This window comes from Ornithodoros turicata, chromosome 1, assembly GCF_037126465.1.
Source record: "Ornithodoros turicata isolate Travis chromosome 1, ASM3712646v1, whole genome shotgun sequence".
NCBI classification, from domain to species: Eukaryota; Metazoa; Arthropoda; class Arachnida; order Ixodida; family Argasidae; genus Ornithodoros; species Ornithodoros turicata.
Window position 1 is genome coordinate 233,200,886 of NC_088201.1, and position 13,848 is coordinate 233,214,733.

At 45.2% G+C, this 13,848-nt stretch overlaps 1 long non-coding RNA gene across 1 annotated transcript; it reads left to right on the top strand.

Moving 5' to 3' along the window:
- The first annotated feature begins 361 nt into the window (after positions 1 to 361).
- LOC135377177 (uncharacterized) lies at positions 362 to 13,511 on the top strand. Its single transcript, XR_010418083.1, has 3 exons — positions 362 to 421; positions 9,485 to 9,741; positions 13,459 to 13,511. It is a non-coding gene; the product is annotated as an uncharacterized LOC135377177 (long non-coding RNA).
- Positions 13,512 to 13,848: the final 337 nt, after the last annotated feature.

Consider the following 13,848-nt stretch of genomic DNA (forward strand, 5'->3'; position numbering starts at 1 on the left):
GTCGTCTCTCCATGTGTTGATATATGTACGCCGCTCATAACTACATTTGCTTCGCGGCGTTAACACGGAACCCCCACCCCTCACAAAAAAAAGAGAAAATACTCAAAGAAACGGTGCCCTTCTCAAGAAAGTGCTGGTCGCTGCCCCAGAAACTTACATATTCCCCTTCACCGAGTGAAGGGGAAAGGTTGTTGTAATGTTATCACTTTCCACTTCTCGCAGCAGACTCTGAAGACAATCGTCATGGAGACTGCCATCCTTATTCTGTTCGTCCTGGTCGCTTGGGGTGAGTATTCGTGTCAGCCTTCGTGCTCGATGAGCTGCACTGTTTCTACAACCACCTTCTGCGCACGCGTTGTCTCCGATGTGGAAGCCTCGCCTTATGCTCCCGTAAAGCGTGCACTCGGGGCTGCTGCCCAAGGTAAGACCCTAGAGGCACAACAAACAGCGTGAAAGTGATTGGGCTTACAGAACTGAGATGGGTCTCGAGAAGCTCCATCACAAAAGGCTAGATGTGAAAAGTGTGATTGAATTCGCACCACCACGATCGCCAGAGGGGATATCTTCACTTTGAGGGAGAGGGGATAGCTGGTTCTTTGTCAAAGTGAGAGAGGGGAATCACAGTGATTCAAAAACGGGAGGTGCTGATATGGTATCCGATTCCTGATCCGTTATCCTCACGACATTGTCTTCCTAGGTAGATACCGGTACAGTTGGCGATACATTTTAAAGGGACTCTGACCAGAAGACAAATCTTTCGTTTGCATCTATTGCGAAGGTATAATATGCCTCAAGGCCACGCGCGAAGCATTTTGGCTGTGCGTGGCGGTAAAGTTTGCCAAACGGGGAGCTGGAGACCGGCGTCGCTTTTGCTCGTAAACTCGCGGAAGCTGCGCCGAAATCTAGCCTCTTTGTAGTGGGCATCCTGTAGTTTCTGTGTGCACGACGAAAGCGCGAGGTGCATGTTTCATTGGGCACCCGGACCGAAAATTCTGATGTCAGTGAGTTTGTGAGAGCGGCGGCATCCGTACTGAAAGCGATCTTCAATGCGGACGTCGAAGCAAGAAATGCGGAGACTTCGAGCCTGAATTTTTTTTTTTCTGTCCTTTCTGCGATGGAGAAGGAAATTCTGCGTGCTCAGCAGCTCGGTAGTAGCCTCGCTTTCGAAAATATTAGTAAAGTCTAGAAGAATGAAGCAACCGATGCAAGGTAACGCCTCCCATAACCAACGGATTGTGGCTGCCTTGTGGTAACGTTTCTTCTGGCAAGTCCGGTCCCCATGGGTTTGGATGAATGTCGCTGCTCTGCACTCCGGGTTAGGGTTCTATGAAACAGGGTTCGTGACCCCTTGTGCGAAGGGGTCACTGTGGAAGATCCACGCGCCCGGCACTCTACACTCTAAGAAAAAAAAGAGTACTTTTACTCCTTTTGGGGACTAAATGTATTGCCACAAAAAATAGTCCCTTTCGGGAGTAAATGCACGGGAGTAAATGAATGTCACAGAGCGGAGACTGCATTTCACGCGCTGTTGTAAGAATCCCAGGTACATAATTTGCGTGCACGCGTGAAAATACTTTGAAGCTAACCGTCAACCGTGATATATCGAGTTATATAAAATCTTCCGCCGAAAGTTGCGCTAACTGTTTCTTACTCTGTTTGGCTAGAAAATTGCTACGTTGGCTGAGTTATACAGCCTTATGCCGTTGAAATTGACCAAGGGCCCATATATACGTAGACTGCTGCATTCAGTAGACCATTCGCGAAGTTCAGTGGCAAGTTGCAGTCCTGGGGAGTAAATGTCGGGACTAAATGTCGGGTTAGGGGACTAAAATGGGGAGCAATTGCAATCAAGGGGTGTAGAAGCTGCAATTACTCCCCGTTTTACTCCTTATTTTTCTTAGAGTGTAGAGGCAGATAAATATGCAGTAAAGACTCCTGAAATATGCATGCAACTACGTACAGCTTGGGACAAAAGTTTACGAAACACCGGGGTGTCGCATTTCTCCACTGGAGCGAAACACCATCAGCAAACAAGAGCGGACATGCATACTGAGAGATGGATAGAATAGCCGGTCATCCGTTTCCTATTCGATCTCTTCGTAACAGCTTGCACGAGCCCGCTCGGATGAAGAAACACGGCAATGCTGTGTTCCGTAAACTTTTGTCCCAAGCTGTACTAACCATATTCGAAGTATGCGGTGTAAAACCTGATTATACATATATATGTAATATTGAACGGCGAGTGTTTAAGACTCCCGTATAGTGGGATTCGAACCCATACCCTCTGATTGTTCATGGCAATTGGACGCTGTGAGGCATCTGTCGTCTTTGTTCTTCTATGCTTAAACTGCCTCATTCATTGGAGCGTTAACGGGAATGTTTTCTTTTTTTTTTTCTTGCTATGAGTGCCATTGAATACAAAGGCAATACCTGAGTATTTTATCACGGATAACGCGGTGAAATAAAGCCGCCTTTCGATAGAACCACACAATCTGCAACCGCAAGCCTTTAGACAACCAAGGGAACAACAACATCCAGGTGTTAAATCATGTGGCTTTCCAGGAATCGGTTCGGATGTAATGTAATGTAATCTAATGTGAATTTATTTCCACAAAGAAAAATTGTGGTGGAAGCTGTGAAAAAAGTTACTATAGTGACTTGAGGGACTCACAGCTCCCAGCGACATACAATTTGCAATGGTGATACATTTGGAGGAAAACGCGCATCACTGCATAACATATTAGCCGGACAAAAGTAAGTCAGTGTAATACATCAACATAGCTACAGAAACCAAAATAAAGTTAGTTCTACATCACACAAAAGTAGACATAAAAAAAACACAAAAAAGCGTATTCCTGACACATTTACCCCTGCTATTGATCATTGATAACTACTGGCCAAAGCAACTCACTACAGAAATCACGAATGCATGTACGGGACACATTTAAAGGATTGAAAGGGCATTCATTTAATAACTGTGGCGAGCGATGACTGACCCGCTGTTCCTTGTAATTCGTCCTACGGGGTATGTTCCACTGCTGATGAGCGCGGGAAGCGTAGTGACGTGAAAGCTCTGTGAGATCGAACATTGACAGGGCACCAACCAGTGATTTCTTTACAGCCAATTTATAATAACAGAGAAGTCTGTACTTATACAGATTGTGTACGGGAACCAAACCGTTCCTTTCGAAACGACCAGTTGCTGTGTGGCAATAAAGGAGGCGGTCCAGAATTCGTATGAATCTTTTTTGCAGACTAAATAACCTATCCAGATTCGTACTTGTTGTGGTAGGATGTATCACCTACTTTCCTATTTTCCCCATATTTTTGCGCGGTTGCAGTGTATGAATCGTTCTACCTAGAACTTGCAAGCTTGTAGAGGAGGTGTTGTTCCTCTACATGAGTCCGGACCGGCGACGATGGCATACCACGGAGAGGCGATGGCGGTGGCCAATTTCTATTGTTGAATTCCAATGGCAGATTCGGAGCGTTTCCAGAGCAAGTTTTGTTGCTCCGCCGAGAGCAAGTCTGTTCGATTGGCAGATTGGGAACAGTTCTGGAGTCTTCCAATGGGAGCTTCGGAGCGGCATTCGAGCCAAGGTCGCTCCAGGGAGCAACCGAGACTGCTCAGGCAGAAAATAGGCAGATTCAACTGGAACTCTACGTGACGTCTCACTTGTCGCTCGTGCTTTCTATTTCCTGTCTCTGCTTCGGCAACATGGCCGCTTCCCGACGTGTCTTCGCCGTGACTAGTATTTCGCGTCGTACGTTAGCAATTTTGTTTCTTGAAGACAGCAATAAGCCAGACATCACCAGGGCAACGTTAGGATATCAGGAGGACCTTGATGTTGCAAAACACCCTATTGAAAAATACTTCAGAAAATCTTACAAAAGAAACCTCTCAGACTGCTGAAGGAATTCCTATGAGGTTATGAGACTAAATCTTTCAAAATTTCTCTCAGAGTTTCTTACAGGGATCCTGTAGGATTCCAGGGAGGATTCCTTACAGGCAGTGGCAATGCAGCTTTCTTACAGGGCTTCTTATAGGGTGGCCTGTGAGGCTTTCTCACAGGATTTCTTACAGGCCCCGAGACCCGCAAGAAAGCCTGTGAGAAAGTGTAATGGGCCACCCTGCAAGAAACATCCTTTGAAAGCTGCACTGCCACGTATGATAATTCAAGGATCCCATACTTACTTCCTCAGAAGTATTGAGAGTAAGTCGCATGTCGTCACTGTAAGGAATGTTGCAGAACATTTATAGCCCAGCCAATAAGTTCAGAAAGGCATGACCCAACGCATTGTACACGTACTTGAAATGTCCAATGCGACGACCAAGAAATTTCTTGACAAGTTTATGACAAGAAAATGACAAGTTTATGTTTCGCACATTGGGAACGCGTAGGCTTTCTTGCGTAAAAGCATCATCCAACTTTCTCGAGACCAGAAAGGGTTACGACCACGAACTCGGATCCAATGCGTTATGTTGAATTCCAATGGCAGAGTCGGAGCAAGTGGCAGACTCTGCAATGGAGCGGCTTGAACTGGCCTAGAGCAAGTCATCCGAATCTGTGACTGGAACACTTTCGCCCAACTTGGAGTTTAGCCCTGGCCAATCTCCCTTGGTGGATGACGGCCAGAGACGGAGGAAGAAGAAGAAGGTACTCATGTTCGATCATAAATAACGCCATGTTTTGCAACATCAAGGTCCTTCTAATCTCCTAACGTTGCCATTGTAATGTCTGACTTATCGCTCCGTTCATGAAACAAAATCGCCAACGTACAACGCGAAAGACTAGTCATGGCGAAGACGCGTTGCGGAGCGGCCATGTTGGCAAAGCAGAGACAGGAAATAGGAAACACAAGCGACAAGTGACACGTCACATAGAGTTCCGGTTGAATCTGCCTTCTGAATCTGAACTGAATCTGCGGTTGAAAAACTTGCTCCGGAGCCGCTCCGAATCTGCCATTGGAATTCAACATTAATTCCCGTTTGCTGCCGCTTCTTCCGAGTTTAACCTAGAAGAAACAGCATTTTAAAAAGCACGGTTGAAACACCATGTGTGTGCGTGAGAGATAGGCATAGAATAATGTAACATACCGTTTGCCCAAAGCACAGTTGCTATAACCATCTCACTGCATTCTACCTTCCGATCCACAGAATACGTGCGAACAGGGGTAAAGACGCATAAAGAATGAGAATGCGTAGTACGGACGATTATATACCACACACACACGTGCTATATACCTCAAAAGCGACGAAAATCCTGAATTCCTGGCGATATTTGCATGAGATGCGTAGCTGCGTCCATGCGCTTCATCGTTTCAAAGCAGACTAACGAACTTGCTGGCAGTTGGAATAAACGCTGTTTCTGAATCACGCTGTTTTCTCATAGAAATCACAAGGCCAGACCCTGAATTATCCCACGGGATATTTTCACATTGGTGTGCCTGTGATGATATGTATTCGAATCTGCATCCTTTGTGGGAAATTCTGAGAGAGACGAAGACGCTTCTGTAAGAAATTCTGAAGGAATGCTATGTTTCTATGAGATTTTCTGAAGTATTTTTCAATAGGGCATAGCGTTGTATTAGAACATTATGAATTAGAACATTATGAATTAGAAAATTATGGAATTATACCGAACACGTGTTCACCGTTCCTCATTGAAAGTGAAGGAAATAACCGCCCTGTGTTCAACAAAAGCGTTGAGGTCAACGAACTGAGGTCAAGACATTGACAGTGCCCTCTGGATTCCACTGCTAAGCTGCCGTGTCGCACTGAGTCACGCTGACATTACTGTGGCATTCTTAACTACGGATAGGGTTCCTTTGTCATTGGACTCCATGGTTTGTGTGAGCCTGACACTAATGCAATTGTCACACTGGCCTCTGTCAGCTGCCGGAGAGACCACGGCTTGCAATGATGGCAGAAGACGATTTCAAGAACCATGCTAACCAAGCAGAACGTTTCCGACCTACATACGAAATATGTTGTGTTTTCACTGCAAAACTGTTCACGTAAGCGATATTTCTATATTGCGTCATCTCCGTATTTTAAACAAAAGTATCGCCAGAAGTGTCTTTTTTTTTAGTAACGGTAGCGGTACTCCGTTACATTAAAAATCAGGTATCGATATCGGTATTTCGATACTTTTTACTCAACTAACAAGTATCGGTATCCCGATACAATATTTCGGTAACGGGTACAACACTGAGAGGTAGCATGCCGTGCTAGTGCTCGTCGATGATGTCGTCAGAAATTTGGGATGTAGTTCCGTATCGGGACCACTGGCTTTTTTTAAAGAAAACAGAATACAAACAAAAATCAAAGGTTTTACGTGAAAGATGAGCTAATTAGCAGCGAAATTAAACAGGAATGACCCTCGTATATTTCGTAAAACGCATAAAAATTAAATTTTAGCGACGGTTCCTTGAAGGCGCTCCGCCATCTTTACTGAGGACCTTCTGATCTAACCCAATGCACAGTCTCGACGCCCGCACCGCGTAGTGCGTGTCTGGGGGGGGGAGGGAAGGGGCGCCCCCCAATCTGTAGAACCTAACCTAGACTAACCTCACTGAAGTGATGATTGAGCCCAATTGAACGACCCTATCTGTTACAAGATGGCAAGTTTCGAATCCGTTAAGCTTAGCATTCCCGTGTTTCTCCTGCGCTAAAAGTGGATCAGATGGGGTTGTTGAAATGCGTATAAAAAAACTTCTAGTCCACAGAATTTTATAATTCTTGCATTTTTAGATTCAGTATATGACCTTGTTCCACTTCTATGCGATATTTACCTTCCTAACCCTTTCGCTAATGTTTAAAAACGAGTAGTCCTGATACGGAACAACACCCGAAATTTGGAATGGTGAAGGGCCGGATTGCGCCGAACTTGATGTTCCTCGTTCGGGTCACCAAATGTAGAGGAGGTGTTGTTCCTCTACATGAGTCCCGACCGGCAGTGAGGGCATGCCACGGAGAGGCGATGACGGCTGCCTATCTTCATGGCCGCGTCGGTGGAGCTGAGGCCGGTGCTCCAGGCGCGTGGCCATCGTCGTCGTTGTCCACGGCCCGCTACAAGCTCATATTAGGGGAAAACACATTTCACGACGAACAAAATGGCATATTGCTGAAAATGAGAAATTTTTCCACGGGTGCTGCGCGGAAGGGACCTGAGTACAACAGTAAAGTCAACGACTGGCCAAGTTTGCCATTTTCTTTACATATAGACGGGATATCGTAGATTAATTTCGTATACCCCTGTCCACTTTACTCTATGTGGACAACAAGAATAACAATGCAAATTCTACCTGACTTCTCGCTTATTTTTTTGTTCTTCTCGGCAACGAATCGAAATAGAGACATGAAACAAATGACCTTTGTCAGCTAGAGATATCGGCCAAGAACATAATAACTTTTCAAGCAAAATCTGAGACCACGTTCATGCCCGCATGGCTGATCTTAGGTGGAATCAAATGCATCCTAAGGCAACAAACACGGAGGATACACAGGTAGTACGAGACACAGCTGCTGCTCTCAACTAACAGATTTAGTTATGACGTATATATACGCACAGTCCTAGGAAATGGGACAAACCAGTTGCGTCAATTTTTTCGTCGTCCAGGCACGAAGCCATGACAAGAGAGAGAGAGAAAGAGAGAGTAAACATGCACTCCATGAAAAATCCGCGCTCTAGTAACCCGCAACACCACACTGGTCCATCTGTGAAATTTTGAGCACTTTGCGATTGTTTAACCTGGACCTCAAATGTGAATCCCTAAATGAGAAAGCTCGTTTCTGTGTCAATGGAGGCTGCGTGCACAATGTTCACTTCCTGTTCAGGCTCTCCTAACTGCGAGGAACCACATTATGTTCAGAGCACATAATTGGCCCGCACACAAACGACCTGCCCATAGAGGAAAATGGAGTTTGTGCACCACAAATATCCAAAAATATATCTATGCAATTTGCTGTAATGCATTGCAAGAGCTTTGAAAGCATGCCGGATGTACCTATCCGCAAATTGGGGAAAACCTCACCCGTGCACGGCCAATCAGGTAGCCCCTTTTGGTGAGGACAAGTCCAATAAGGATGCGGCTGGAGGGCCTCTGGGTTGAGACGGTTAGCGTTATCGTAATCATATTCTTCGCACTGAGCACGACGACTTCTTATATCCCTGTCAGACGGACGCACTTACGGCCTTAACGGTTACGGTCTTAAGTGCATACGGTCATTAGATGCTTGCCAGACGGTCAGTCATACGGCCTTTGCGACAAAACAGAGGTATAAGGGCAACGAAGCTCCCCGCAAGAGAGTTTACGGCGTTCCCCCGAAACTGTCGAAGTCTCGTTACCAAACGCCATCAACAAGATGGCGCAGATTTCCTTCAATTCGAAATAAAATGTTTTTATGAGACCTACACTGTAAACTGAAAAACACCCTTATGGGTGTAAATCGCTTGTCCTATAATTGACTCCTCTTTTTACACCGTATGGTCTGGAACACCCTTTTTAGAGGGTGTATCCCGTGTAAAACGCCCTTTGAAAGGGTGCTTTTCCTTGAAAATGCCGTCTTTTGCACCCTTTATACACCTTTTTAGGAGGGTGTTTAACGATCTTACACCCTCCTCAAAGGGTGTTTAAAGGGTGCAAAAGAGGGCATTTTAAAAGAAAAGCGCCCTTTCCAGGGGTGATTTACACGGAATACACCCTCTAAAAAGGGTGTTCCAGACCATGTACGGTGTAAAAAGAGGTGTCAGTTATAGGACAAGCCATTTACACCCATAAGGGTGTTTTCCAGTTTACAGTGTAATGTTCTGCAAATGTTTTCGAGCTCAACGCCTTGAGTTTTTTTGGTGAATATTTACACTTTGCTTCTAAGTATATCTCGTCAGTTTGTAGTGATACCCTCGAACCACTGCACTCAATGTCAAAAAATGTGCGCGAACTGCAAAGCATCAAAATTGCTTCAAAACAAATATCTCTGCTGTTTTTTTTAAATTATCTAAGCGCAAACCAAACGTTGTTTGCGAGTACTCACAGTGAGAACAAATGTGATTTAATTACATTTCATTCAACATTCGCAGATGTGTTTATCGGTGTAGACATCACCGACAAAACGCCTTCACGGGTGCCGTCTGGCACCCTCCCAGGGTTTAAGGTCATATTTCAGCTATGGCCTTTTCTTAATGCCGTTGTCTTAAAGGCCGTATGTGTGCCCGTCTGACAGAGGTATTATACGTTCTCTCGTTTTCCTTCAAGCAACCCTCTTCTACCGATAGTCTGATAACTTGATTCATCTGTGTTTATAACCGTGTTTGCCGCATTATGACCTTTGTAGTCGCTGCGTCATAAAAACTCTAATCATCATCATCTAATCATCATCATCTTCTACCGATAGCGGGTAACCGTACATTCAGATGTACAAAAGAGTGTGTCGGTTGTTGCCTACCTGTCTCTGTCTCTCTCTTTTCAACAATCTGTTCAGTCATCGCAGGGGCTCCTCCTCTCCATGTCGCCTCAGAGTGGTTTCCGAACCGTGCGAAGTAATCTCCTCCACATCCCATTCTCTGCCTTCGTCGTGACCCTGACTATAATCTCGCAATGAAGTCTTTCCGGGTTCGAAGTTGAGCAGCCAGTCAGGGTGACGCGTGTGCCGTGCCCGTAACGGATGGAAGTTACGACGGACGCCCTTATAGAAGCCACGAACGCTGTCCGATATTGATTCTTCAGCATTGAAGTCTGGTAAGTCTATGTGCATGTTTTCTCTAGTCCTGACCCGAGCTGCTTTTACACAACAAAAAACAACTCTCTAACACTATAGTAAGGATTCTCTTAAGGCTACGGTACCACTCTCCTCCTTCCCTATCGCGTCTAGAAAGCTGACACTACGGGGAGCCACCACCCTATATCCAGTTGGTGACAGGTTCTCTACTAAGTCGGCACTCTCAAAATAGCCCTTCGGACTTGGGTTATCCCGCATGCCTATTCACAGCCTTCACAAAGTCAGCCAAAGTCAACGGCTGAGGGGTGAGAGGAAAGTTTACCGGAAGGTCGTATCTTGTCTTATCTCCTAGGAAGCAACCAAGAAGCTTTCCGAGATCGTGCACCGCGTTGAGTACTTTACACAGAGTCAGTATCACAGCACGTGCCACATGTAACGTTCTCGATATCCAACAAAGTAATGGCAAAAGGGCAAGGGTGCAGGCAATCTGGTACATAGTGATAACTTGCCTTGTCGTCCCTCCTCTGTCCCTATCTCCGCTTCCGTTTTTTCACTAAAAAAGTAAATTTGAACACGATCGCTACCTGTCTTGTTTTGTTTCCTTATCTTCTTGCCATAAAAAATGACTTGTGCGACACATGAAACAAGAGACATACGCAATTTCGATACTCTATTCAATGAGAAAAGGCCACAAAAGTGTGCAGCACGTCGTAGCTCGAACACGTTTACCCGTCCTTTTGGTGCTTTCTCTCACTGTTTTTTTCGGGTACCTGTTGTTGTGTTTGTTACGTTGCTGCCTTCAGCATCTGAAGTATCGAGGAGGTAGTGAGTCTTCCTTGTTTCGTAGCTTGATGTATTTTGAAGGCGGATGACAGTTTGCACGCCTGTTTCTGTGCCACCTTTTAGCTGTAACCCTCTAAGCGGGGAATCCACTGTGTAGTAAAGTGTGGTCAACCCTACGTGCGTTTTCTACTTGTGGTAAAAGTTTACAGGACGGTTATATTAGTGTAACGCGAAGTTCAGCGTCGGTATGCGTGTGGTGAAATGAAGCCGCGTGAAAGTGAAAAACGAGAGAATAACATTTTGTACCCGGCGTGTTTCCCTATTATATTACCTGCAAACAAATGTCGTTTATCACACATTTTTCGTGACGCGCTTTTCTTCTTTTATGCTTTTGACATTGTTACTGAAACACCCTGTTTTGAGTGGTGGTGGCCGCGGTGGCGTCCCTCATGATCTCTGTTGTCTCGCGACGTAAACCCCCAATTATAATAATTATAATAATCACAATTGAATAGTAGGCTGCATATCCGTTATTTATGGTCTGGCGAATGGTCTACCTGCGAAAGAAACGTTTTTCGTCCGTCTTATGTCGCCTATCTTCCACATTATCACGTAAATTTTATGGGCGGCATTAGACACGTTGAGCAGCAACGTAGTTGTTCTTTTTCAGGAACACGACAATGGGAGAAAAAAAAAGGCGAAAGAGATGGATGGAGGAAATGATTCTACCTTGAATTGAAGTGAATTTATTTTATTTCACACATTGTGTGAGAAACTATGAAAAACAAAACAAAAAAAAAACAAGTGGTTTCCACCTTCCACCATACTTCCGCCAAAATGTGTGGCAGTCTATTTGGTCAACCCCATAGCATCTCGGAGAGGGGGGATATGTTTAATGCAAAGAAAAAAGGGAAATAAAAAGAGAAGGAAAAGGTTAGCCATGATGTAGGCTTGCTATTCCCAAACTCTAACAAACAAACAAACAAACGAAGATAAAAGGATCTCGGGGTTGACCCCGAACTCCATACTTTACGAACTAAAATTGCCACCCCATATAGAATTGTCTTGATGGGTAAGTTACGCATCAACCCGTACAACTTCAGGAAGGTGAATTGCATTTTTTTGCATTCTTGGTGATACGATATGCCATTTCAGTACCGCCTGTGTCGCTAAGGTGTGTGCTGGGAGCGCGCAATCAGATTTTTGCGAGATTCACCACGGTAGTGGAATTCGCTCCACGCTTTTTTGCTTCTTTCATTTCTTTTTAGAAGTTATCAGAACTCTCTCTCTAGTTTAGTAGATGGGTAGGGATCCAGCGAACCGGTAGAGATGTAGGAAGGGAGTTGCCTCAGGACAGAAGCCGCCGATATTTCGAACAGAGACTGTTCTTCTTCTGGGTACCGTCCTCATTATTGGCAAGGTATTTAAATGGTTAGGTGTGACGTGTAGGGAAGAAAGGTTTCCTTTCTTCCCTCTGGGCATTTGACCCACAATTCGCATGAACCTTTAAACACGTCACACTTAACCCTTTAAATACCATGCCAATGATGACGACGGTGCCGAGAAGAAGAACAGTCTCTGTTCGAAATATCGGCGGCTTTTGTACTGAGGCAACTCCCTTCCTCCGCTCTCTCTGGTTTCGGATTTTTTGAGTTTACGATAACCCTTTTCTTCGGCTTCATGATATTTCGGTACGTAACAACCGTAATTTTGAAAACGGCCAACCGACCCCTTCCTGATTCAGTTATATTGTATAACCTTTGCTGTTTTATCACCACAGGCGTTGCAAATCCGGGGTTCTCATTTCTCTTCTTGTTGTTTAATATTATTCTTATCTTTAGTTTAATACCGTTGTAGCGAGCAATGAATGGTTTTTCTAATAGATCGTAAATGCAATATGGCACAAAAAGTTATGCGGAATTGGCGAATTTTGGAGTGCCATTCAAGAAATCAAGGAAACAAAATTTGTTCCAAGCTCTCCTACGAATAAATGGCGTTGGTCACACAGGTTCCATAGCATGCTTTTCCTAAAACAGTTGGCATGGTTACAGGAATACCGTGTTTTTTATTTTTATTTTACTAACTGACTACCAAGTTTTTGTTGCTGCATAAGAAGAACTATTAGCTGGGAAGCCACATATGTAGGGACGTGTATATGTTCACTCGCAATAGTCAAGGACGTTGCCAAATGGAAGGAACGTTTTACGGAAGGTTTTCGAGATCGTGCAATGCGAAAGACCAGAATGCTTCACACTGAGGCAGTCTTACAGCGTATGCCCCCTGTAATTTTATCAATTCAATTCGGAGGTGTAACTCCGCTACAGAAAGACGCTAGAAAGAAATAAGTTAGACGCTAGAGTACGTCCTAGTGAACTCGCTCTCAGATCATGTAAGCCCGACTCAAAGAAGTCGAGCCGCGGCCGTCGCTCAGCCCTGAATCTGGCGGGCGTATCTAGGGGCACATACTCATAGGCCATCGGCGAAAAAGTAGCAAAAGGGTATTTGCGCCACATCTTTTTGGTAGCGGTAGCGGTATCGCGCTACATTCGTAAATTTGTAGCGACGCTAGTATCGCGCTACTTCTAGATAGGGTGGCGGGTAGCGGTATTTCGCTACCTAAATTGAGTAGCGGGCACAACGCTGCACTCAAGAAAATGATGAGTCGATCATTACGATGCGAGCGGGCTGGTGTATCGACGTGGTACTCTGCCCAGGACGCATACAACTCCCCCAGTTCCCCCACTCCTTCCCGTTGTCGTCTCTCCATCTATCCACGTCTGTACGGCGCTCATAGCCACAGTTGCTTCGCGGCACTAACATGGAATTTAAAAAAAAAGCTCAAAGAAACGATGTCGTGCACAAGAAAGTGTAGTTCGCTTGCCCCAGAAACTTAGATAATCGGAAACAGAGAGAATGGGAAAGGTTTTAATATTATCACTTTCCACCTCTCACAGCTGGCTCTGAAGGCGATCATCATGAAGACAGCCATCATTATTCTGTTCGTTCTGGTCGCTTGGGGTGAGTATTAGTGTCGGCCTTCGTGCTCGATGAGCGTCACTGTCTAACGACCCTCTGCACAGGCGCCGTTTCAGAAATGGAAGCATTGCATCATCGTGCCTTACAGCGTTCAATCAGGGCTGCTGTCCAAGGTAAGGGCCTATGAAGACAGATCAAATAGTGTGAAAGTGCAATGGGTGCTGAAATGCACGGTCGAAATGCTAGATATTAAAAGGGTGTCTAAATTCTCACTTCCACCGGATCCGGAAGGACAGGGGCGCACCCACATCGTCGCGTGGGGGAGGAGGGATATTTCTATGTCCAAGGAAGTAGCAGGGGGGCGGGGG